At 40.8% G+C, this 27,321-nt stretch overlaps 2 long non-coding RNA genes across 2 annotated transcripts; one reads left to right on the forward strand and one right to left on the reverse strand.

Annotated features, from left to right (window-relative positions):
* Nucleotides 1-4,771: 4,771 nt before the first annotated feature.
* LOC137173076 (uncharacterized) lies at nt 4,772-10,898 on the reverse strand. Its single transcript, XR_010925102.1, has 2 exons — nt 9,136-10,898; nt 4,772-5,602 (listed from the first exon to the last, which is right to left on the reverse strand). It is a non-coding gene; the product is annotated as an uncharacterized lncRNA (long non-coding RNA).
* A 9,227-nt stretch (nt 10,899-20,125) lies between these two features.
* LOC137173137 (uncharacterized) lies at nt 20,126-21,690 on the forward strand. The gene is made up of 2 exons (XR_010925108.1): nt 20,126-20,424; nt 20,524-21,690. It is a non-coding gene; the product is annotated as an uncharacterized lncRNA (long non-coding RNA).
* The last annotated feature ends 5,631 nt before the right edge of the window (nt 21,691-27,321 follow it).

Consider the following 27,321-nt stretch of genomic DNA (forward strand, 5'->3'; position numbering starts at 1 on the left):
AAAAGGCAGAGGGCGTGAACTGAGGCTGGACCACTGACGACAAGGTCAGACAGTCGGGACACTCTCCTAAACTAAAAAGTTCCAGATGATGATGATGATGATAGGTGAAAGAATTTACAATAATGCAGACTAGTTATCCATTTTAATACCTATTTCCATGACAAATCTATGAGCTGGTTTGATTTAAACTGAGAAACTGAGATTGAAACTGAATTTTCTGGAACATTCACACTTATTTTGGATTTAGGTTTCTCATTTTATAACATTTTATAAAATACAACATATAGGACCTTGCCGGGAGGACAGAACAATAAAATCTGGACTTATTTCCATCGTCATCCTCGATGTTCTCACAGTCAACAATTCAACAGGCGTTTGTTGTCTGACATTAAGAAATATTACAAAATAAGCTCTAAAGTGTGGATAATTATACCTTAAGAACAAACAATGAATGAATAAAATGTTTTTTTAAGGGGGTACTTAAATAGACATCACATCAGGAAGACAGCAACTATGTTTTTGGTTTATTTTTAGAAATCTGCACCAGCAGTTTCTGGATACAGTATGTCAGGAAACAAAATACAAACAGGAAACGTAGTGTAGTGTGACACTACATTTCACCTGTAGACAAAAACACAGCAATATGCACTATTTGTGAGAAGAAAGTGCCACGCAGCAGCAACACGAGTAATTAAGTCATTTTAGAAATGAGCACTATCAGTTTTGGCATCGATATTGTTAAAATTGTAACAAGAAGTATCAGTATCGTATTGAATTTAAAAAGCTTGGTATCACCCATCCCTACTGAATAATTTTACCTCCTCGGCACTCTCAAAAATATTCACTTGAAACAGGGTCATAACCCACAGACATTATGCAACGGGTGACGGTGGTTCACAATCACAAACTAGACTAACTGAATCAATACTTCTTGTATTTACAATATGATCCCCGTATGGTGGACAGACGCAAACTTTCTAATCATAAAAATAAACAATAAAACTTAGAAACTGACTTAAAATGAAATATCTCTATTAAAAAAAGCTATAATACACACAAAACAAGCATCTAGTTGATGTTTAAATGGTGTAAATGTTTACATTTTTACTAGAACATAAAACAAGTATTTTACATTGTTTCTCATGCATTTACCTTCTGCGTCCTTGTCTTTCAGTTGACCTTGCTCCCTTTCATGACCCAAGTAAAAAAAAAATCCAATGGCGCGTCAAGCTTGGTTAAACTGACATCTGAAGAGGTTTACTGGGCTGTAAAGCATCGCAGCACATTGTTAACACATGAGAGGACAGCACAGGTACTCATCATGTATTTGTTGTACAGCTAAAAGTATTTTGTTTCCTCAGATCTTATATTGAACTACAGTTTGGGAGCTACATGATGAGCTCATTGCAAACTTCAGGAGGGGGATTTTTGAAGTGTTATATCTCTCAGCGATTGTGTATGATAGATAGTAAAAAAGATGTAATGAACACCATGGAAAGTTTTTTCTCTTTCTAGTTTATGCAGACGTCCAGGGTCATAAAAACCCCTCTGATGTATACCCCTGGTTGTGTGTACACATGCTGCTGTACACCAAGTGTGTGTGTTAAACCCTCCTGTATGAAGAGGTGGCACGGTGGTGGGAAACTCAGTCATCCTTAACCAGTTTGGGAGTCAGTCTGCCCAGGAGTGCAGTTTTCTTTGTTTCCTGTTTGCTGGGTGGGCATCCCCGGTTAATTCATTACCTGAAGTCCTGTAGCAATTCTGTGTGAGATGTGAAGCACGACAGCACATTCCTGTACCTCGCAGAAACGGGGGAGTGGGAGTCGATGGTGGTTTATTTTAATGAGGTTTGTGTTTGTCTAAACCGCTGTCTCTCTTCCAGATCCAACCCCTGGTTTTACATGAAAGCAAGTGAAAGAGAAAATCAGACAGCTTGACTTGACATAGTTTGCGGTAGTAATTACTTGTAACAGTATGAGAAAAACTGCTCAGGATGAGCAAAGTGAAAGCTGAAACAGGGGAGGTTTGAATGTGAGGAGGGTGCAAGTTATAAAAAGAGTTTTTGTAAAAGGGACATAAAAACAAGACTATAAGTCATAACCCAGTATATGGTTGAGCTGTCTATGGCAATTGATTGAAATTGTGACCAATTTGTTCCAGGGATGTTCAGTGTTAATGTCTATAATGTGAATTCCTGGATATTAAATGTTGATTTTCTGTAGTGGTCCCAGTGATATTTGTTCTTAAAGTGTACTGAAGTAGCATATCACAAATGTTTGAGTCAAAAAAGGGTATAAATGCAGTTGCAAAAACAATACTTGAAAGAGATCTTATTTTAATTTTAATTAGGATTATTCTAATTATGTTAACTCCTGCTGCTCTTTCATCTATTTCTATCTGTGGATGTCTGTAAACATGGTCTCATTCATATGTTTACATTGGATTAGCATGCTAGGCTAACAGTGAGTCAGCTGTGTGACTTTATATCCTCGCCGTGACGTCTTGGCAGAGCACACAAACACTGTAAACACACCTGTCACCTGCAGCTACACCTTATTTTTATACAGTTTATGGGCTACACATTGCATGGCATGGCTATGCTAACGATGCCAGACATGCTAACTAGCTGCTAGCCACTGTGCGGGCTGGTAAAATGGATCCGTTGTGTCACTATGTATCGAAGGGTTGGTGCTCCTGTCAGTGTTGGAGCCTCTGTGTGAGACGCTTTGGTCGATAAATGTGTGTTTTTAAAACTAATTTCGGGGCTGTGCTTGCGGTTCACGCCCATTCATTTTAAAAGAGCAACGTAAAATGGGGAAACTCCAACACTGGACTGGCTGACCAATGGTGTGACTTCATCACTAAGTCTGAGAGTCAGCGACAGACAGACATTCGGGGTCATAGGACTGGTCTGTGGCCGGAAGGAGGACATCTAATCCAGCAAGCATGACTAACCACACAGCTGACCACATCCAAAGATTTCTGCTTGAAACAGAAGTGGTCAAACCTGGACACTGAACTGAAAATGTCTTTACTAAATTTCCCCTGAGCAAGGCACTCCCCCCTCCACCTGCTTCAGCTAGTATACTATACTGTGCGCGTTAATCTAGACTTTAACAGGTTTATACAATTTGGGTCTCACTTTTGTCACAAGTGCGATGGGGAAAGATTTCGAGAGCAGTCAGGCAGGTTGTAAACAAGTCAACAATTTATCCAGATTATCTATCACCTTATTTGGAGGTAAAACTTAAAATGAGAGCACTCGTAATGTCGGTACTAATGCTTCATTGCACAAACAAACTGTGTGAGCAACTACTGTGTGTCAAGTACAGCGAGTCAACTACGCTGTCTGTAAACTAAACAGTTTGGGACATTATACCATTCGCCTGTTTTATATTCAAAATAAAAGGCGCGGATATAGTCTGAAAACCAACACAGACACACTGAAACTATAAACTGTCTATGGCCTGCTGTGCGGTTCTCATACTATCTTTATAATTTTGTGTGTGCACCTGCAAACCTCCCAAGAACCAAAAAATTGTCTCAAGGATCCGGTGCTTCTCAAAATTTGGCACAATGCAGTGCACTGCAAATTCAATGTTTGAAATTGAACATGTTAGTCTGTCACTTCCTCTTCTGCCTCTTTTAAGAAGCATCTATAAAAGACAAAAATAACAAGCAGGCAGGAAGAATAAAACACTTGTGCTGTAAAATTGTAGCCATTCTTAAAAGGTTTCACAATGACATGCGGCTTTTCCTGCTTTCGTCAACTACATGAGTGGGTGAACAATCCTACAAGGAGTTTTACTTGCCCAAGTCTGTACACAGACAGTGTGAAGAGGAGATGGTGTACGGTTTTATGCCTGGAGCCCTGCGCTTCGACAGAAGTGCTTGCCAGATGGTCGAACAGCTTCAGAAACCCTCTGTTCCCACACCTTTCAGATGTCAGAAGTGTAGGTGAGTGTCCAACAATTTTTTTATAACTTTCCGAAACCGATAATTTGACATTCGCGCCCACTTCACGCAACTATTGGCCAGGTGTGCAGAGGTGGGAAACTAATCAGACTTTGAACTTTTGTCTCAAGTTCACGTAACTATTTTTGGCACTTTACGTGTGTACAAACGAGTGCACACACCATGAATGCCTTCGAGGAGAAACCGTCTGGAAATGTGTGGTTATCCACACACTTTAACGGTAATCACGTCTCTCATCATGATGATCAACGCTTTAAACGGCTATAAAACACCTTTGTCTTCCAACGTGGTCGGAAAAACTAGTTCTTTTTGAGCGTAACCCGTCCTTTTAACCAGAGGTTGGTTTAAAACCGATCACCTGACCGCTTGTGTTTCTTTTCACCAAATATTGCTGCCCTCCTCAGCTATTTCTCTGGTAAGTAAACCGTTATTAGTTGTAGCAACAATTGCCAAAACTATGAAGGTTTTACAGGTCCAAGTGAGTAATTCAAATAGACTTAACTGAGCCAAATCAGCTGTGAGTCAGGTTAGAAAACTGCAGGACAACACTGAATTCTTAAAGCGATACCTCTGTTTGTGGTTAGGATTTTGTAATAGTACAGATACAATGTCTTATGTGTGTGTAAATGACCCCTGTGAAAAGTGTGAGGAGCTCATACATAGATTAAACGCTTTCACTCTCTGCAGCTGTAAACAGGAGGCAGTGATGCAGAACACCAGGGACTGGCTTCAGAGTAATGAGCACACTTCACTCGCTGGTTGGACACTAAGAAAAACACACAGCTTCATAAATATCTGCCAGACTGAAAATTTTTTTATTCAGACAAGTGTGCCGCATTTTCAAAACATTCAACAGCGTAACGTGCCCACACAAACGTGCACAAAGTATATGCAAGTATGTTTTTTTTAGAGATTAACGCAAAACAAATTCCATTCCTCTTACTGTACACTTCTACTGTATGTGTTTGAACAACTTACTCTCATGACTCTAACAATTATAGATTTGTCACGTTGCAAGAATTTGGAAATACTTCTCTATTTCTTTTTCACAAGAGCATGAGAAGAAATCCCAATAGGTTCACCTCATTTACTTTCTTTTTTAAGTGAGTTTATGTGAAGTTCAGAGCACTAGCGTCAATAAATTCTGCTATATATAATAAGAAAAAGACAAATTGCTCCCTCAGATTTAAGCCTACAAAATAAAAGATCCAACTGTGTTGCTGTAACTGACAAGACCTGAGAGGAGTAATAGTGCATATTAAAAAAAAGACAGTACTGTCCCTTTAAGCAGACCAGCATGACAGTTGTAACACTAGGTACTTCCCAACCACAATGTAGAGCAGCATAGGGGCCCATTCAGGGTGTATCTGTGTCCTCTCAAAGAAAGGGGAAGTAGATAGTATTAAAAAACCATGCAGCCTGTGTGTGTGTGTCTCTGTGTGTGTCTGTGTGTGTGTGTGTGTGTGTGTGTGTGTGTTCCATTAAGACGCAGTGAAACCGAATCCAACACTGCTTCCACCTTTGCATCCTTCCCATTCAGATCAGTATCTTCGGTCCTCTGTGAGTGCAACAGCTGCAGTAAGACATAGGACTACATGAGGGTCTGCAACACTCTCCACCACCACCCCTGCAAAATCAGACAAAGGGGAAAAGGACATGGTAAACTTGTGATATGACTGTGTGTGAACAAACTTTCGGTTATCAAGAAAAACTTTCAACTCTGCAAATGAGCCGCCCCTTTCACTATGAGTTTAGTTTTAAAATTGCTATGAAATTCAGATGAACGCACATATATTCGCCCACCTTTTAGAGTACAACAATGAATTTACACAAGAAAAGGGTATAAACAAAAGGACGCCTATTAAATAAGGTTGTAGTTTCAATGTACACTTGCTGAAAACCAGCAAGTCAAAGCACAGTGAGGGATCAGACGGCTCCAAATAAAGTAGGATTTTTCTTGAATTAGACACATAGATTAACTTTATCCAGGGTGTAAACCACACAGCTGTGTAGAGGAGGTTAAGTTAAGGTAAGCATTTCAAAGATAGTGTAACGGACAGTGCTGCTTTCAACTTGAATATTTCTGTGACTGCTTAAGTCCTCCTCCACTTCCTGTCGCTGCACCTAATGTTATATGTGTACGTCTGTTGGGGAAAGTCACTCTGGAGTGTGTGTATGCAAAACTCGTCATATGGTAAAGGTGTTGAGTCACGTTTGAGTAGGTTGTTTAAAAAAAAAAACACACACAAACACCTGAGGACATCACCTTGCTTGCTTGCAAGTGGAAAAACTAATTCATTACATGTCCTGTCAGGATGTTTTACACATTAATGAGCTATTTTTGCATGAAGGGGTCTTCCATAATTAACCTAGACATACGTCACACACACACACACACGCCCATATTTTAACCTAATATCAAGCCTGAGAGTCATCTATCAAAACTGATACACTAAATGTCAGATGTAAACATGGTAGGAGGGTGACATCAGCAAAAGGCTAATTATTTTTATTTTTATCAGCTGCTCATATTACTGCGAGAGTTTTCTATATGCTTGTCACAAAATAACCTTGTTTATTGTTAACTGCAGTGATCAGAGTCTTTTGTAGTGAGAAGAAGAACCAACTTTTGGGTTCAAAGGGACATGAAGTCAAGTTAAAAAAAGATCTGCTCCTTTAAAGGTGTACTCCATCATCCATAAAGTTGGTGGATTTGTGAGAGACAGATTTAGAAAAATACAAAGATCAACATTGAAGCAGTAGAGGCTGAGATATCCTGACTTTTAGTCCCTAGCTTCCTCTAAAAACACTGGATCCTACAGTTCCCATAATGCAACTCAAAAGCATCTTTCATTGAACCCTCCCTGCCTCCTACTGTGTGTTCAGACAGAATCCAAAGCAAGTTTTTTTCACCTGAGCCAGAGCGAATTGATGCAAAGACACTCCGGCTCGAGTTGAAAACTTCATAATCGTACAGATACGAGAAGGAAAAAGATGAGAGACTGGAGAGAAATAACAGAAAGAACTGGAGTTTCTGGTGAGTTCAGTTAGAAGCTGAACTGAAGCAGATAAACTTGCACAAAGTCTGTCTGAAGATATCACTAAATACCCATGTCTTTCAACTCCCACACCTGCGGTTTGTCATGCGGGCATTCTGTCGAAAATTTCAGTCAAGCCCAAACTGAGATAACCCTCATGACATCATCACGGAGGACGTTATACGATTGTATTCACAGGCTGAGTATGACTACTCGTGATGAGTAAACTGAGCTTGTAAATGTGTAAAAATCAGTGGAATTCAGTGAAAAACAATACATCAATACATCCTGAAAACAATCAGCCTCATACAGTATATCTCCAAATGGTTAAACAGCAGAGGAACTCCTGCTATGTGTCTTTTTACTGCTGACATATTTGGTGCTTCCATCACAGTCCCATGTGCATTATAAGGGCATTAAATGGTTCACACAGAGGTTGACTTCTAGGGAAGCTGAGTGGCTGTAAAAGCTGGGAAGCCACGTGTCACAGGAAATGTATTTCCAGGGGGCTGACAGAGTATTAAAAGGAATGTGGGCGAGGCTGTAACCAACACGACCCAACTGGCATCATGCCCCGCTGCCTCCCTCACGTGACTCACCCTATTTGTGGAGGTTTGGTATCTGAGCGCGGCTCGGCTAAAACTGGCACACAGAGATGGAATCCGCTCACATGTACCTTTACAGTATTGCTGCTGCTCTTACGGACAGGCAGGCGCTACACACTCAAATCTGAACCTGGGTGGTGTGTGTGTGTTGCACTTTCATTTATGCAGCCCTTTGCTATTTATACATGATAAGCAGCAGAGCAAACTGCTAAAACACAGAGGTATGCAGGGGAGCTCGCATGACATTTCCCACAATGACTTTGGTTCACTGTGGGAAAACCCATTTCATCTGATGTTGATTAAACCAGGCCAGTCACTTGATAACAGCGGCGCTTGAAGGGATAGTCTCGTCTACAATAGGTCACACAGAGAGCTGGTTGGCTGCAGTCCACAAAGGCCAGCTCTAATGCTCTGATATCAGACTGATGTTAGAGGCAACAATTTAGGGATCAACATCCAACATCCAAGCAAGAAATAACCTATAAATTATTATTTTTGACTTGTTTGTTCACCACATCTCCTTTTTGTTATGTCTATTTTAATTGTTCACACATGGATGCAACTTATTTTAGAAGTAAAATTTAAAAGGATAAGTCTGGTGATATTCTATATTTTGACTGAAACCAACAATGAATTGATCCAAGTATTATCTGTGTAGTCAAAGCCTGATATGGCCTTTTCTTATCCAGTGAGTGAGCCACACACTGTTGCACTGTTCATTACCATAACTGTGAGCACTGTAGTTTATTTTGAGCCGATCCTACTGTACATACGCCATCCGGCTTAATCCGCAGCTGAAAATAGTCCCAATAAAAGCACTTTATTCTCTTGTTGGAGTGATGTCTGTCAGGATTTCTTTTAACCTTTTTTTAAAAATGAAACTATATATTTGTGACCCGTTTTTAAAGATTTACGACTTTATCCAGAACGATCGATTTTAGTGACAAACACTTTGTTGGTTTTGGTCTTTTATTGAGACTCGATAATAAAAATATAGAATATCACTTTTCCTTTAAACCCAATCAAAGATCAGATGTACAGCAGTTACATCCTGATGCAAATTAAAGTAAATTAAAGTATATAAAGTAACTTCTTCACCCCAATAATTTGACCTCATTGGGTGATGGAGGATTGGGCAGGATATGCGATCTGCAATGAGCTGCCTCTAACTATTTGAATGAAAGCAAAGTCAGCCCCTTTGAGTCACTGGTTACTAAACTCGTCGAAGTCCAGCTGCCTCGCATCTCCGTCGTAACGTGAACCGGGAGGAATGTGCCGCAGCGTCGATGCACGCAGCGGCTGGCCGGCTTCTCCGACCATGATCTGCGACCCATCTTTCATCGACAACAAGCTTATTACCCAAAAACCTCTTGACCTCGCACTGACAAACACGAGGCCAACTATCGGCAGAGATAATCCTGGAGGGGCGTTAAAGGTCTGACCTGGACCACCTCTGTGAGTCCTGGAGATTCACGCACACTCAGTCAGCAAAGCCAGACAGAATCTGTGTGACATACGTGATCTTCAGACGACCCAAACTATCCTTCCTCATCCTCCGGATGCAGCAGGGCAACCTCATCACTTAGCGCTGTGTGATGCCGAGTGCAGGGCCAGGCCTTCTTCAAGAGCTCCAGGCTCATTAGCAATCTGTATTTCAGAGATTACCCACTGACACGCTGACCGACAGCTGCTCCAGAGGAAAGCCAGCAGGCAAGAGGAGCTGCCGGGTAATGGGGCACTTCCTAAAATCATCCATTTACAAAGCTGAGATTTCTTCTCATACTGACACGCTGTTATCCAGTGGAAGTGTGCTACATTGCTTCTTTCACTGCCAAAACAGAAATAAATTGGCAGGGACTTTTCAGCTACTCTTTGTAATGAGTCAGCGTTGCTAATGTTTCTCTTCACACAGCTGCTAGCCTCATAAAAAAAGTATTAGTCCATTTTCTGTTGCCTTGGACCACACATCTGAAAGCGTGGGGGCATTTTAGTGGTCTCTTCCTGCCTCCTCTTTGAGTCGAATGAATGGATACAAATGAGACCACAACACAAGCACAAGGAGACATGAATGCAACCTTTTTTTATTTCTTTGAAAAAGGTTCAATGAGATAGAAGCTAACAGCTGATGGAAGCGCCGTGTCAAATCAGGCTGCTATCAGGTTCAAGGTGCACAGAGAGCCTCTCCTCAATGTATTTTTACACAAGGAGCCAGTGAAGTCATCACAGCTGCTGTGGCTCTCCCATAGAGGCGGAGTGAAAGGTCGTCCCTCCAGCTGAGGGCTGTAAATTCAAGACGTAAAACGGGAAAGACGTACGCTCCACTCAACAGGTGCAGATCCAGAATGAATGGTCACCCGTTCTTCTCTTTTTTTCCCCCCTCTGAAGGAGCGAGGACAAAGACGAGTAAGACAGGCGCATTCAGCCTTGAGAACTTACGATGCTCAAATGGCTTTAATTAAAACAATGATCGTCCTTCATGAAACCTCTGGAAACGCAGGAACTCGGGCAGAAACTTGGCTCGCGCGACTCATTTCGGAGATACACAACACACAGCGAGCTCTCTGAGATTTAAAAAGTGAAACTACTTGAGAGGTTTAAAAACGATGAGAAACCCCTCATCCACTCGTTCTCTTCAGATCACTTACGCTGCCTCTAATGAAACAGAAAATGTGACCGTGCTTGTGTATTCCTGCAGACTGCAGCAGATGAACAATGTATGAATGCTTGTTTTGTTGTTTGGGGTTTTCTAACATAAATCTACTTACTGATCCACATTTAATTTTAACGCTGCGTGACAGCTCAACCAATATTCAAACTGAAGCATGCACACTCCACCGAGACAGTTTGTTCTGTCTTCTGAAGCCAAATTCAACCTGATAGAGCTTTCTGCAGAAAAAACAGCATAAACTGTTCTTAAATTGACACTCCAGACTGAATCTGTATCAAACACTAACGCCCTGAGAGTTGAGAGGTCACAGTAAGTACGTAGCACAACAGCTGTGATCAGCTTGGATTCTCATCAGATACAATAACATTCCAGTTTCAAAATGAGAAAAAAGGAACTAAATGTCCAAAAAAAAAAAAAAACTTCCCGAATTATTTCTGCAGTGTAATCTACTTCACCACCTTCCCTTTCTAAGCATCAGTGTGCTCGAAACACACGTTTCCAGAATTTTCTCATAATTGTCATTTATGATCTTATCAAGATTGTTAGAAGTCGTTTTGTGCATCTTTCATTGGTCTGAATCACTCTATTCTGACTCAATGGGTAGTCTGACAAACTCACCTTGTATTGTAGTTTTATTTGTTTAATGAAGTGTTCCTCAATAAAACTATGCAGCATTCATGTCATCTAGGATGGATGGTGGAAATATTCCCATGTTTAGGAGATTTAAGACGATTGTGTGATTGCAGTTGGTCATGTGAGGTTTAAAATACTGTGTAATGACAATCACATACAAAATCCATGAAATTTGGCTGTAAATGACTTAAAAGACGGACTCTGGCTGATATAAGGAATCCTTTTTGAGCTACTTCCTTCTTATTAAGCACCGAAGCTGACATATCAGACCTTTACGAAAGTCTGACACGTAATTACAGTAACAGTAAAATACATGATTACATCTGAGTCATGAAAGTCAGTCACCCTAATCAACAGAAGAGCAGGAGAAAGCTGCTCAAACATGCTTAATCCAAGGTACATGCAAACTAACAAGTTGAACAGGGTCGTCCATTTCCAAGCCAAAAACTGCGTTCTTGTGCTTCTTTCATTTATCCGACTCTCAAGAGTCTCTTATTAACTTAAACTATTTTGAAAATGAAAAGATTTGTGGGAATGTGTGAGCGAATTGCATTTAAGATTTATGAAGGATCCAATTTTTGAAAATTTCTGTTACATAATTCATTTTATTGAAATGCTAACGATGTCAAATGTGATAGCTCATCACAGGACAGTAATGCAACTAACCAGTAAGATCTGTGAGGTTTGTGGTGTAACTGACAGCAGCCACTGTATTACAACAGTAAGGCTGGGAACTGAACTTCAATGCTTTTATGGCACCAACCAAATCGCTTCAATACTACCTGGTATCAAAAATATTCTACTCAGTTGGTACCAAATTTCGATACCTAACAGGAGCAGAGCTGTCTGGATAATTTGGCTGTAGCTTCTTATCATAAACAGCAGCAGTAACAGGAAGTTTGACCAAAACACGTAACCTGCAGGTAAGACAAGACGAAGCTGTATTAAAATATCCAAGATGATGATATCGCCTATCATTCGACATCAAAACAGCGGCGGTTCAGCAGCTGATGAAAGGCTGACAACAGCGTCTTGTGAGGCTCTGCTAACGCTAGCTAACATTACCTGTGGACTCCTGTGTTGTTATGTCACATAGAGACTGCTTTGCTACCTTTGCAGCGATTTGCCAGCTGCTGAACCGTCTTGTTTTGCCTGCAGGTTACGTCTTTTGGTCAAACTTCCTGTTACTGATGACGCCGCTGTAGATGCTGCTGCCGCCTCCACTTGCTACGTTTTGAGCCGTTAACCCGACTAGCATTAACTGACAATATATACTACACAAAACAACGATCATAAAGCAAAGTGATAAAAGGTTGAAGTGTTTGTCGTGCTAAGATTAGCTTGATGGTGTCAACAGTATGAGAGTGATTGTAGTAAATAGGTTTATATTTTTATGTTATAAAACTGCTTTAAGTGTGTAAAAATGCCAAGGAGCTGAAAATAAAACTAAAGATTTGTACTGGTGTAATTTTCTTTTTGTTAAAATGGATTTTATTGAATTGGTAAAGAAAAAAATATCGTTCAGGAACTGGTATTGAAACCCAGCTCTATACAACCGCCTCATAAACAATAAATAAACCAGGCAAAAATTCAGAGAGTGCAACAGCAAAGCTTTACTCAAAGTGACTTTGACTCTGGTCAAACCATGTCACTAACCTTTCTGTGACTTTATGGGGGTCAAGGGTCAAAACCTTGAATATGAATAGTTTACACAAGCATCAAAACAAATAATTAACACTTTTCAGTGAAGTCTTTACAGCCTCCTCCGGGCAATGAGGAGAATGGGACACAACTGAACTTTGATGCGCACATGATGCTTGAACTGCCAAAACAACACACGAGGGGGAGGAGGGGGGGTTACAACCAGAGCAGCAGCTAACAGCCATTGTCAACATCTATTAATCTGTTGATTATTTTCTCAATTAATTGTTTAGTGAATAAAATGTGAAAAAACTGCATTCACAATTTCTTAGAGGCCACAGTGGTGTCTTTAATCGGCTTGTTTTGTCTCACTAACAGTCAAAAAAACCTTAAAATATTAAATTCACTGTCATATATGTCAAAGAAAAACACAAAATCATCACATATGAGAAGCTGGAACCAGAAAATATTGAGAAGAGTTGCTTGAAAAATGATAAACAATTATTTGATTATAAAAATAGCTGCCAATTAATTCTCTGTCAATCGACTAATTGATTCATTGTTGCAGCTCCAGTCAAAACAAAGCAAGTATCAATTCATGAACAGTGAGCGGGACGCCAGACTCTCCTTCATTTTAAACAGACACCTTTAAAAAGGTGATTTCAGGTCATTTTATGGTCAAACTGGGTCGTAACCTAATTTGATAAACTGCTTTACTTCCTTTCAGACTTCCTCTGAAAAATGAGTACATTTGTGTGAAATCGTTATATGACACAGTAGATACATATAGTTGGAGGAGGCATATGATTACTATACGGGCTGCTCGTCATGCTCGCCCATGGTGATATAAGGCCGACTGTTCTCAATGACATTCATGGAATTTCACCCTGCTTATTTTTCTTTCATCTCCACTTCCAGTCATTAAGAAACATCCCCGCACAAATCCAATAAGTGAACAACCGGCCCTCACATTAGCACTCTGATGGGAGAGTGTTTATTTCCTGCTGTAAGAATGACACCATTATCATTCTCAGGAAATCAGGCCAAAAAAATTGATTTGGGTCCCTCTACTTCTTAATTCCTGGTTGGTTCCTGACAGAGACGGAGAAATGTCATTCAGTTGGATTCAGTTCAAACTTTGTGAATTCAGTGCCTTTTTTTTATTGTGATTTTCCTTGATGTCAGTTCATCTGATTGGCCCAACTGTGAACCATAAACCATCTGATTCTGTAGATAATGAAGATATATCTGACTCATCTAAACGTCACAGGGACTTTTGTGTAGCTTTTGTGTCCTCGAGGCGCAGCGGCTGAAGGTCTGCACGCTGAAGAAAGAAAGAAGCAATGAAAAGAAAACTGTACGGGCATGAAATTTTTCCCGCAGTGGTCAATGAAAGGCACCAATGTTTCACATGACAAATGACAATAACTTACAGTAAACTTCAGATTACTAAACAGGAAAAATAGGAGTCAAAATGAGGAAGTCGTAATTGCATAACTAACTGTTCCTCTCACACAGCTCCCACACTTTATAAAGGGTCATGACACCTCAGACCGGATTGTCTGGACAGTGAACGTGCTCATGGCCGGAATGACCTTTCGACCTGCTTCGGCCGTGACCTTTCACCCAGAGCTCTGGCCCTTGACGTTGTTCCACTTTCACTGTCGCTTTGAGTAACAAGCAATGAGTAACCCGACTTTACAGGATGGCGGATCCTCTGGTTTAAAAATCAGAGGCACCGCATTAATCAACAACTGCGGTGGGAAACTCTAGGGACGTGTGAAACTGGAAGCTCCTGTGTCCTCTATCCTACATTAGCGTGTTTGTGATTAATTGCTGCCCCCCTTTTTCACAATGAAAATGTAGGTTTAGCTGTGAAATTTCTTTGCGGACATTCAATTCAACTTCTTTTTATCTGGGCTACACGTCCAAGTCGGAGAAGGTCCCTCATTCATTTCGTCGGCCGCCTTTGAACTCTCTCAAACATGGAAGGCTAAATATTTACACGTCGGCCCTTGCTTGTTTAATGTTAAAGGCACACTTCCACAGAAGAGTAAATGAATGAAAAAGCTTTAGACAAAACACCTCCAGCGGCTGATGAGTACCAGGCCACTTTAGCGCGTCAGTCCCACAGGTTCAACCTCCTTTTCAGGGCATGGGAGACAGGGACCCAGGGGTCTGCTCGGGGGCTCAGCGGAGAAGCACAGCCCTGCTGACACTGCTGTCTCTCTGAAAAGAGACGATCTGTGCATTTAGAGTTGGCTTAGGCCCAAAGAGATTAAACGGAGGTAGGCTGGAATACCATGTGAGGGCATTACAGACAAAGACAACAAGCCATCTGATCAGCTGCGAGCACCATTCATGATCACAAAAGAATGAGGTGTACAAAGGCATGTACGAGCGAGTTTTTTTTTTTTTTTTTTTTTTTTTTCCTTAATTGACCGTTATCTAAATCCCTCCCTTGAACACAGATTGTCCAATCATAGCTTAGCAACTGTAACTAGGCACGAAAAGTGTGTCAAGCTTTGGATTTCTCCACATGTTGGGGCTGTAGTAAGAGAGATACTTGGCATTTAAAGGGTCTGAGGGTCTTTTTTTTAAGGCTTTAAAAAACCAAACATACAAGAGCAAATGTGTAAAGAATGGATTTATTTTTATCTGCCGAGTCTGTTAGCTTGTGGCTATTTAGCTTGCTAACTATAGAAATAACCTAACTCAGTGTTACAAGGCCAAGGAGCGTTTTATACATCCTGGGGTTACAAGTTACTTAAAAAAAAGCTACCGTCACAATAACATATCCACTGTGTAGTATTTCCCAACTGTGTGGAAGCCGTTTATAGATGCTAATAATGTTAGCAGCTCTATTTGGCTCTTTATTGGATATACAGGGATGTTTACACTGCATCAACCCTAACCAAATTATCATGAGTGGTAGTGTTGCTTTACTCTTGTTATGTTAAAAGTGAAAAAAATACAATTTCAAAACATGAACAATAAGGCATTAATCTACATTAACCTTTGCCTTGCTGGTATAATATAACGTCCAGCAGCTACAACAGTAACATGCTGCTCTAACACTGATGCTTCAGTATTAATAATCTAATGATGTCATATATAATAATATATCAGTCAGAGGGACCAAACCACTACTTTAACTACAGTTTACTGCTAATACTTATGTACTTTAGTAGGATTTTTCATGCAGAACTTTTACTTATAATGGAGTATTTTTACATTATATCTGAGTACTTCTTCTACTACTGAATATGAGTCAGCTCTTACATTTTTCCTCATCTTACTCTTTATCTATAGCACTATGGTCTAAATAGCTCTATGAGAACAATGCTGTTTCTTCATTTCCATGTCATCTACATTAATTATCAACCAAGCCTTTTACCTTTAAAATGAGTCAGCTTGAAACATTAAAAAGTCTGCCGGAGACAATGTTTTCAACCAACTGTGGAGCTGATGTGGGGCTTAATTAGCCGGCTACCTTTAGCGATAAGAGCCGTCATTTCAGTCGGCAAAATTGACAGTCACGGGCTATAAAACGAGAAGCCTGCTTTTGTCTGTCTGAAATCAAGGAGCCATTGTTTAAAAAGGTAGTGTGGCAAATCCATGATTGTAAATGGCAGCGAGGTTAACAAGCGTAGCAACATTAACAGTAGGGTTAGCCAATGGTCAGTTAATCCTGTCCCCTGAATTTAGTGGATGCCAAATGGCAGTGTCAGAGGTGTGAAAATCTGCTGGATTTGAAGACGCTAAGATGCTTCCTCCTGCCCTTGTGACATTTTTCAGTCTAACCACCTGGCAATATAAAGCGAAAAAAGGAGGTGTTAAGAAAGTTGTGACAATACTTCAGATGTGTGCTGCAGAAAAAAAAAAACCAGGAGGCAGGACTGAAAGCAAGTGAACAGTGAAGGGAAAGAGCTTTGCAGAGCAGGATCAACTCCTCTCTATCATTCTTAATCCTTAAATGAGTTTACATTAGAAGATCTAATCTAATTCTCCCGAATGAAACATCTGTTTTTACTAAGTAGAAAAAGTGCCTAGGTCAGTCAGAGAGGAGCAAGAGTTCAACTTCCAGGGAAAATAATCAGGGGAAGGAAGCTATTACTAAATGTGATCATGGAACGAATGTCAGCTCTCAGGGTTTCGCTAAATCTGTCACAAATGCTTTGGACACAGTCTTGTATCAATGTAAAGACCAGTTATATGACATCAAAAAGCCTTTTCTTCATGATCTTTGGTCACAACAGTAGGCTGGCATTATATTTCGTACTATGCTTCGTGTTATGTTAGAGTGAAACCAAGCAATCTCATGCTTGGGGACAGCAATCTAATCTGTGGTGAATCAGCAGCAACTGAAAAAGTCCCGTCCTGCTTGTCCCTGATAGTGAAAAGAACAACAGCCATCAGCAGGAAGAGGAAACAATGTCCAATGTCACCACAGCGGAGAGAGGAGGAAAAAAGAAATGTTCAAATTCTTGAAATCTGAGGATTAAACAAAAGGGACTCGATTCGTACATTTGTAACAATTAACAGGGAGTTTTCGAAACTGTCTTCTTCCTCCAAGATGGTAGAATTTATCGTGAATCTCAGACACATAATGACAATCTGCTGCGTGAATGAAAGACTTCTGGGACGAGGCATTTTTCAGTCTGGTGCTGCATTTGTCTGATTTGGCAGAACAAAGTACAAATGCATTATTTTATTCAGACCAGACAGAAAAAGAAAACATTCTGGCACAAAAAAAAACCTCACTGCACTGAAAACTGTGATTGAAGGTTGAAATCATGGAAAACTAAACGTTTCATCGTCGGTGACCGGGCTGTATAACTTCTACTTTTGCAGTGTTTGGCTGAACCACCTGCTACTCATGTCCAACTTCTTGACCCAAAGCTGTTACTGTCTGAGCCGCTCCTGAAACTTTAATCCTCTGGAGAGTTGTCAGCCATAGATTACATATTATAATTGCATATGGTGGAAAGAGCTAAAACTCTGTGAGCACTAACGATGTATACGTTATACGAGCTGAGGCAATTAGTTGATTAACACAGTAAAAAAAAAGAAGTACCGTTTTAAAAAAGTTCTGGCCTCTAAAATGTGAATATTTACTAGTTTTCTTTCTTCTTTCTGTTCGACAAAGAAACAAAAAAAAAGTCCAAATTCTCTGATTCCAGCTTCTCAAATGTGAATATTTTCTGGTTTCTTTAGTCTTCTATGACAGTAAACTGAATATCTTTGGGTTGTGGATAAAATGAGACATCTGAGGACGTCATCTTGAGATCTGGGAAACAGTGATCAACATTTTTCACCATTTTCTGACATTTTATAGACAAAACAACAGAAAATAATTAACAGGTTAAATCAATAATGAAAATAATTGTTAGTTGCAGCCATCATTTTCATTATCAATGACTTGGGGATGCACAAATCCAACTGTTTCTCTCCTCATACTCAACTCAAGATATCTGCAGATACTAAGTATTGATCTCATATCAGTGCTCTTTTCCCCCCAAATTTAAAAGCTCTATACATCATTGTGTGGAGCTCCTTGGAATATTTGTTATTTAAGATAACATGAGATGACCTGGGGTCAGGGGTCACTGTGGCGCTGAAAACAGCAACCTGCAGTGACTGAATGAATGTAAACGACAGTGGTAACACTAATAAAGAAACTGTTTTTTATGTGGATCAGTCACATTATGGTCAGTATCCACGGTGATACCAATCTAGTCAGATCAGATTGGTGCTTTCCTACAATTAATCTGATATTTATTTGGATAGCCAGAGCCTGACGTGATGTTTTCACATTGACCATCAATCCAAAACGCAAAGATAATTGAAAAGACAAAACAGGCAAATCCTCACATTTAAGAACCTGGAATTGAAAATGTTGGGCTAGTTTTTTCTCAAAACTGTTTGTCAGTTATCAATACAGTTGATTTATTTTCTGCCAATTGACTAATGAAATCATTATGTATTATTTCTACACTAATGCTGCCCAGTTTTACAGAGACACAATCCCCAAAATATGCCAAGACGACCCTTCAGAGTGGGCATGAAATGAGAAGACAAGCACTAATATCTCTTTTTAGATGTTAAGGAAACTGTACTGTGGCAGCATAAATATAACCAACACAAACTATGACTGGCATCTGAATGCCTGAGTGGCAGAAAAGTAAACAAACATCCTACAAGATGACACCAGATCTGTCGTTTTGCCAGTACATCAGTACATCATCTTCCTGCAGAGCGAGGACGAAAGAGAAAAGTCTTAACAACACATATATACTGAACCAGAGAATAACATAGTGAGCTGCTGCTTTAATCTATCTGGTAACTTTGGGAAGGTGGACAAGTCACAGAGGTCACCTGTAGGTGAGGTGGCTGCGCTCAGGAACCTGCTCACTGATTAAGATGAAGGACGCTGAGCACATAAGGGAGGGTAGGTGCAAACGAGCCAGGGGCCCCGGGGGGCCCATCTGTTGTGGGCAAATAAACGCAGGCTTCAGTCGATGAGAAAACAGCCCTGCTCTTCCCCTGCGAGGCGCAGCAGACAGCTCCATTAATCAGGACCAGGATGAGCCTGCTGGGCTGCAGTGACAAGTCAGCAGTGGCACACACTCTCCTCCTCCTCCTCACACTGTATCTCCATTATAGGGCCGAGGTGTCAGCTGGCTGCAGCTTCTGTTCCTCTGTTGTCACTATCAATGTTTTCACAACTGTCCTCCAAGAATAACTGAAAAAAGCGACACAGGAGGGAGCAGTGAAATAATTTATGGGTTGCCATGAATCCCACCAATAAATAAACATTTGTTTTAGGGCTTGTTTTAGTAGAGAGTGACCAAATGACTTCAGTCTGTCAACAACTACTGGACTGTATGAAAGCAACTCAATTTGTCAATGACAAATGAGTCAAAATGGACTTTATTGAAAAGATCTCACCAAGATGGTTGGAAATGTTTCTCAGCAGACAGAAATAGCCCTGCTAATAACGCAAAAATAGAGATACAGCAGTTACAACATAGCATACTGCAGAGATAAATGGCCTTTCATCAATAAGTAGTGACCAGACATTTAAAAAGTTAAGTAACAAAACCAGCAACTGGCATTTATCCAGGTCAACAAGAAGAATGGATGTACTAGTTCAGTACCTACATTAGCACTCTATCAAAGAACAGCTTCCACATTCATTTCAATGAGTCCACTGTGTGTTGGTAGTGTAGGGGTCATGGTGCAGAGGGCTGCAGCAAAAATGTCACAATCACAGGTATGCAGGATGTAAGAATTGATAACCATGATAACTTTGTTGTAAAATCCTGCTGTGCAGAAATTTGGCCTCTTATAAGCCGTCAAACCGGACTACGTTGTTCAAATGTGCCGTTGCCATTCGCGTTTCGGTGCTATTTTCAGTCCGAACACGGCCTTAGTCCCAATTGGCAGACACGTCTATTGCATCTCTAGCAGTAAGATAAGATGTCCCCACAGTCGGAGAGGGAGGTTAGGGAGGGGTGCAGGGGGTGAGAGGGGGGGGCGGGCACAGACAGTGGAAAGGAAGATGGAGGAGCACTTTAATAGTATGATTCAGCAGAGGTATCAGTTCCCACAGATGGCAGGCTGGCTCCTATTGACTTACATAGGAGGGGAGTAAAGAGGCAATCAAAACCACCCCAGGGACGGACAGTCAGCACATCAAAAGGGAGCGGGATCAGTGTGCCCAAGGCTCTCCATCGGAACCCAACTGGGGAGGCATGGAGGCTTAGCTTTGTAGAGTGTGAAGTAAATGTACTATAAAATGCTAATGTCGCGAGTGATTTCATTCGAAGGAAGTAAAAGCCAAACCCTTTCAAATGTCACCGTGAGTTGTAACCTCTTCCTCTTACCTCTAATCTTAATGCATCTTTCCTGTCATGAGAAGATGCATTACTCTGAGTGGTGTATTGTGCCTTATCTGCAGACTCTTAAATTTGATTACTGAGCTTCCTCGACTCGTCGCCGACCGCATCTTCTCATCCGCGCAGACGACCGGAGAGCCTCACCGGCAAGCCGAGGCTGTCTGAACAAGGATCGGGGCTCTGTTTAGTGAAGACCAGGTGTCAAGAGGATGTCTCGAGACACCTAAAAACACACAGTACGACATCCATAGACGTGCCTCTGGTGGTTTCCTTTGGAGGCCCGCAGTTTTCACACTTTCTCACTAACCGCGACACAACACAAGACAGAGGGAAGGTGAGAAAGCCGTTTCCACCTTCAGACAGAACGACTCGGCGCAGCAATCCGATGATCTCACCCCTCTTCTACTAAAACTGCTCCTCATTTGGCGAAACACAACAACATGACGGTGCACAGGCCGCTCTCGCTCGCAAAGTGGCGTCCAGGAGTAAAACTACATTAACCTTTTGGAGGGACTTTTAATCAGTCTAATGAATTCTGCCAGACAGACAGCAGCCTGACCTCCAACCACTGATGAACGAGTGATGGAGAGACTTGGCACTGACAAGACGCCATTAATATTTCATTAACGGTGCTTTAATGATCATTAAACTGCACTGTCGACTCTGCTGGCAACGTGATGCTGCGTTTGTGCTTCAATTTGCAATAAATAAAGATGAATTCGCCTGTAATTATAAAGGAAAAAAAAAAGAACAGGAAGAGCTGCAACGTTGAAATGATTAATGAATCGACAGGAAATTAATTGGCAACTATTTAGATAAGTGAATAATCACCTTAGTCACTTTTAAGCAAATTTGCTGGTTTCAGTTTCTTCAATGTGATGATTTAATGCTTTTCATCGTCATACATGAACTGAATATCTTTCACCTTTAACTTTTAAAAAACATTTTTCTAATCGAGAAAATAAGCCACTAATGGAAAAAAAAACTGTTAGTCGCAGCTCTTCATAAATGTTTTGGCAACTTCACACTAAGTGGGCTTATATGTCACTTTTCTGTATGAGGTGAAATGGCAATCGGACAAGTAATACTTTCCAACACCTGCAACATTTCTCAAGTCTGAATCATATGATGTGACACGAATGTAATGAAACACTGTTAATAAGCCAAGTTGTAGAGAGTCTTCTCATATCAGATTGGTCAATAAAAAATGTGCTTTCCTTCATATTTTCCATCAGTCTTCCAATCCAGTAAAACACTTTATATACAGCTTGTTAGCAAACTGGAATTAAATGTCAACAAGCCTTGTGTGTTCCTTTTTTTTTACTATGTTTGGGAACTGCTGGATTGTTGGTTAATAAATGGCAGAATTCTATGTTTTATGTCATAAATGATTTACCTGAGAGACAGACTATTGCCAATTTGTTTCACAATTCAGTCTGTATTCATGTTGTTGTTAGCTGAGTCCAGTTTGGGAAAGGAAGGTTTTGTTTTGTTTTGTTCTAACCAATCATATCCCTCCCACCTCTACTGTTTCCAGTCTGCGTAGGTGGTTGCTGTTAACGGTAAAGTTTTACATCTCAATCAAAAAAAAAAAAAACCATGTTAGATAGTGAAGTTGTTATATCTCTAAGTTGGCTCACATCTGCATCAATCTTATCCATTTCTCTCACTATTTTTCTGGCTCCGGCGCAATGACGATGACACCCCCCCCCCCCCCATCCTTATTCCAGCCTACAAAGCTCCAATTGATTGTTTTTCCAACTGGGGGAACAGCTGTCACTGAGCACAACACCAGACCTGTTTGAATCACTGAAAAAAAAAAAAAAAAATCTGTGATGTGGGCAGCGATTCAGACGTCTGGGACCACGCTAATAAATCATGACATTGATGGGGAAGTTTCGACTGAAAAATCCATCACTGAAGCGGCGTGTGAGAGAACGGAGGAGGACACTTCATATTATTATTCCCCCCCCCCGACTCTCCGCCGTCATCCGGCAGAGATGCTGTTACCTCAAACACGTCAGGTGCCAAATATGACGCAGGTATAGCAGCTCTATCTATATATAACAGTCAGTAATGATTAATGAAGTATCAGGAAACCTGTTTGATTGCCAAAAAGGCAGTTATGTTACAGATTTCTTGTCTGGTAACATGTCATATAACATATTGCATAGCTTGGCCAATTAATCGATTAGTTACCAACTATTAAATTAATCACTATTTTGATCATCGATTAATCCTTTTGAAGAAAAAATGCTAAAATTCTCTCATTCCAGCTTCTCAAATGTGAATATTTTCTGGTTTCTTTAGTCTTCTCTGATAGTTAACTGAATATCTTTGGGTTGTGGACTGGCTGGTTGGGATTTGGGAACCAGCGACTGACATTTTTCACCATTTGCTGACATTTTATGGACCAAACAACAAATCGATTAATCGAGAAAATGATCGACAGGTTAATTAATAATGAAAATAATCATTAGATGCATCAGAATCATTGCAACAACCTATGTGGCCCTTCCTTTCACTGCAGCGAGCGAACAAGAAGGTGTCTATCCGTCTCGCGCTCCTCCTCTGCTCTGTCAGCTCAACAATGGAATTTTGAAACCTGCTTATTAAATGTGTGGGCATGTTTCCTTTCAAACACAAGTCCTTCCACTACCACAGTGGCAGGACACATAAACACAGTATGTAGGTCAGTCAAACAGTTTGTGTCTGTTCTCTCCCTCCACGCCTGAGGTAAACTGACAGCAAAAATCAAACAAATTGTTTGCCGAGTGTGACTCATCTCACCCGCAGAACCTGGGAAGTGGAACAAGGTTAGTCTCCTCCTTGATGTCGCCCTCCATGTTCACCGTTTGTGCCAACATCTACCTGTCGAGGTGCACAGTAGTCCTGCTGTTTGACAGCAGCTGAGGATCACATTTCCTTCCTTATGATTGAGGGTTAAGTCCGACCTCCTGTGTGTGTGTGTGTGTGTGTGTGTTTACAGCAGTATGTCATTTGGTGGCATAAACTGTGCCGGGCTATAGTGAGAAGCAAGAGAGAGAGAGAGAGAGAGAAAGATGTCATGGGTTGAATTCCCTGAAATCCATTTAGTGGCTTAACACGGATGCGACACACAGCATGTTGAATTTTCCATTTGATATAATGGTGCAGCCATAAAAAAAGTAACATCATGGGTTTCTACAGTATACTGCACTTTAATAGAAGTGTGACAAAGCTTCAATGAAGCACTGGAACAAGCGGAATAGATGTGACAATGTCACTCAGCGTGGAAAAATGATTTTCTAACTTTGAAGCGACTTAAAAGGATTCAAGAGGTTAAAGCTGATGTAACTCTTTAACAGGATATGTTCCTTTTATCGCACCGTGACGTGTTCATAGATAGATCGAGTGTTTTATTCATTCCAAAAGGGAAATTACAGTGTTAAGCACCCATTTAAACTGTTTCAGCATTTCAAACATGTTCTTTAACAACACATTCATGTCAGTTGAGCTGTAATTATTAGCTGATTAATCGATTACTTGATTGAAAGAAAACTGGCAACTATTTTGATAATTGTCATTTTTTTAAGCAAATATGTCAAATATTTGCTGGTTGCAGCCAATCTGAAGCCGTTATATGTCAGACATGATGGTAAACTGAATATCTTTGAATTTTGGACTGTTGATCAGATGAAACAAGACATTTGAAGACAACACCAATCAACACCAACACCATCATCTCTGACAATCTACAGACAAAATGATTAATTGATTAATCAAGAAGATAATTAGCAGATTGATCCAGAATAATCGTTAATTGCAGCTGCTGGAAGACACCTTCTGCAACGACTAGAATAAGTTTCCTTTTCAGGCAGGGTGGAGTGGAAATGATGAGGGAAATTAAAGCTAAAGTTAAGCTAGCACTAGCATAAGGCTCAAAAGGCAACCTCTTCATCCCTTTCCTCTCCCGGCTCCCTTGTGCTCCTCCGAGTCCTTCACCTGCATCCTAGTCATCGTGCACACCTGATATACTGATATCTCCCTGGGGACTGGAGGTAATGGTGCTCTTAGGCTCACAGGTGAGTCTCTAAAGGTTTAGTTGTTAAAACTGGTTGAAAACAATTAGAGAGTTTAAAAAAACCTGCTTGCAGAACCAATCCAAGTCTTTAAGGCGTGTCACCGCCCTCATGTTGGGGCGGTGACATGCAGTTCACTGCGGAGGAGAATGAGGAAGGTAAGGTGTGTCCTTGACAAAACATCAGGGGTGTAGGTTTGTTAGCGGCTGTTCTCACCGCCGTTCAAGCAACTACTGTGCATTTAGAAATGACCAGACTTCAGTGGGCGGAGATCTCCGATTGTCTGGTATCACGAGAATGCGGAGCTCTTAGATCACAGGTGTGGGGATCTTGCTAGCCTGTGATTGAGACATAGAGATGTCTTAGGAGAAGTAAGTAGATTCATGTATTGACTGACAGCCATGAGCCCCCACCCCTGACTTTGGCCTCCTCTGATTGGTTAGAAGGGCGAGGCTCGCTTAAAATCTTGATCTCCGTACTGCTGCCAAGCTGTTCAATGAGCCTGAGTCATAGAAGACTTTGATAACACCTCTCCACATTAAGATATATTCTGGAGCATATTTCAACCACAAAATATAATTAAAAAAAACTTATATTCTGTAGCTTTAAGTTTTTGTAGGTTCATACATGAACTAATTATTATTTGCTAACTTATTCTCTGACAGGGAAGAAGGGTAGATTTGGTTTTTGTGCACTGGAGGCTTTAAGTTTCCGCATAAGACTTGAGTAATACTGGACCAGGATTGGCTCCAACTGAGCTGTGATGTCACAAATCCTGCATACAGCACATCATCATGCACATCCAACTGTAGGAACATGAAGGAGAACACATTTTGAAGTGGAGGGTTTTCTGCTTAAAACTAGTGTGCAGTGGCTCATTTTTACTTCAAAGAAGCAGAACAGCATGACCGGTCACTCAACTGATTTTTTGCAGTCATTTTTACAGAGGCTGATTTCCCAGAGCATGAATTTTCATGATAGAAAAAAGTAGCCGTGGCGATATCAGGTTAGAATATTTTTCTAGCTTTAAATCCTGTTTCGAACCTACAGGAACATTAAGTTCTGTTCAGATGCTCAGAGAAGGTCAGATGACATCAGTTTCATTCACCGGGATGGAGCAACTCAAGGCTGAACATCATCAGAGTGACTGAATGAAATACTGCGTCTGTAACTCTCATCTCTGGTGGGAGATGTTAATGTGCACGAGCACTGATGAATCCAAGGACGTTGGAGTTTTCTACTGAGGCTAATTCCTCTTTAATATGTGCAGTATGCCTTTCCACTCTTACCGTAAACTGCCTGCCTCTTTAAACTCAACACTACCGCTCTGTAAGACCACTTGTAAACAGACACAGCCTCTCATGCCTTAGTCCCTAAAATGCAAACGTGAAGTCAGCGTTCACAAGTCACATTACTGGTATTTTCGGTATGCAAGTCACCAGCCAGTAGCCACTGTCATCAATCAAAAGTCTGGCATCGAGCCAGTCAGCGTTAATGAACACATTAACACAAGAGTCAAAACGCTTTGTCCTTTGATAGTGCGCAGCTGCAACGAATGATTGAAGGTTTACACTATGAAATGTCAGAAAATAGTGAAATACTCAGTTTTCCAGAGCACAAAGTCGCTTATTTTGTCCAACAGAAGTCTAAAACACAAATATGTTCACCATAAAGTGATATAAAAGACAGAGAAAAGAGAAAGCGGAACCCTTAACCAATTATCAAAATGACTTTGGTACTTTTCACTTGATCGCCAATCGATTAATCCACCAATCATCTCAGCACTGAAGATCACTACACGTGAATCTGACAGGAACGCACGATTTCACACATGCCTTAGATTCCTTGCTTTCTATACATATATGTCCATCTTTCATGTGACATAAATTTTAAAAACAGTCATCATGGGAATAAAGTCTGTTCCTTGCAGCTAAATAAGATAATTATGTCAACATTTGAACTTATGACTGGCGTTTAGTATACAATTTATCTACTGTATCTGTTAGAGCCAGTATGCTGCAGCATTCCTCCGCTCCGCCAAAAGTCCAAAAAAACCTGCCCTCCTCTTGGCCTCCTGTGTGGACGTCTGCGTTTACACCGTGCTGAGGGAAACTCCTGTGGGAGAATTAGCTTTAATCCTGCCAGCACGCCCTGCTTTGATGAGGATCGTCGTTACAATATAGCGCGTGACAATGCTCCGCTATGCACTGATGTCTCCTGCATGCAAATAGAAAAAAAAAAAAAAAAAGGGCTGACCAGCTATTCAGCAGCTTTTTTCCATCAGTGCTTCGCCTGAATGCGGACGGACCGGCGGCTTGAAAAAGTCGGGTTGTGACAAAAAAAAAGGCTTATCAGAGACTTTCTGAGAGATTACTGTGGTCAAAACTGAACGCTACACCTTTGAGAGGGAGGGTAACGTGCAGTGTTTTTACTGTAGTCTGGTCATCTAAAACACTAGATATCCAAGAAAACATCAAGCCGAAAAAAGAAAAAGTCTTGAAATTGAGGTTTGTAATCTATAAAAACTCTCTTTCTTTAACTTATATCCTATATCAACTTGTATATTCTGAAAGCATATGAGGTTAGGCAATGACATCATTCACCAGAGGGACCAATAGTGTTACATAACAGCCAGACGTTGCTGTGGGCGCTCCGCAGCACTGCTCCAAATGGTTCCCCTCTGAGGCACCGTACATAAGTCAACTTTCTTATTTATATCCGAGAAGTGAACACAAAGTTTACTCAAAAGATTACCCTTCACCCACACCGCCTACACGGTAAAAAAAATTAGATCAATTT

Source organism: Thunnus thynnus, chromosome 21 (genome assembly GCF_963924715.1).
Source record: "Thunnus thynnus chromosome 21, fThuThy2.1, whole genome shotgun sequence".
Taxonomy (NCBI): Eukaryota; Metazoa; Chordata; class Actinopteri; order Scombriformes; family Scombridae; genus Thunnus; species Thunnus thynnus.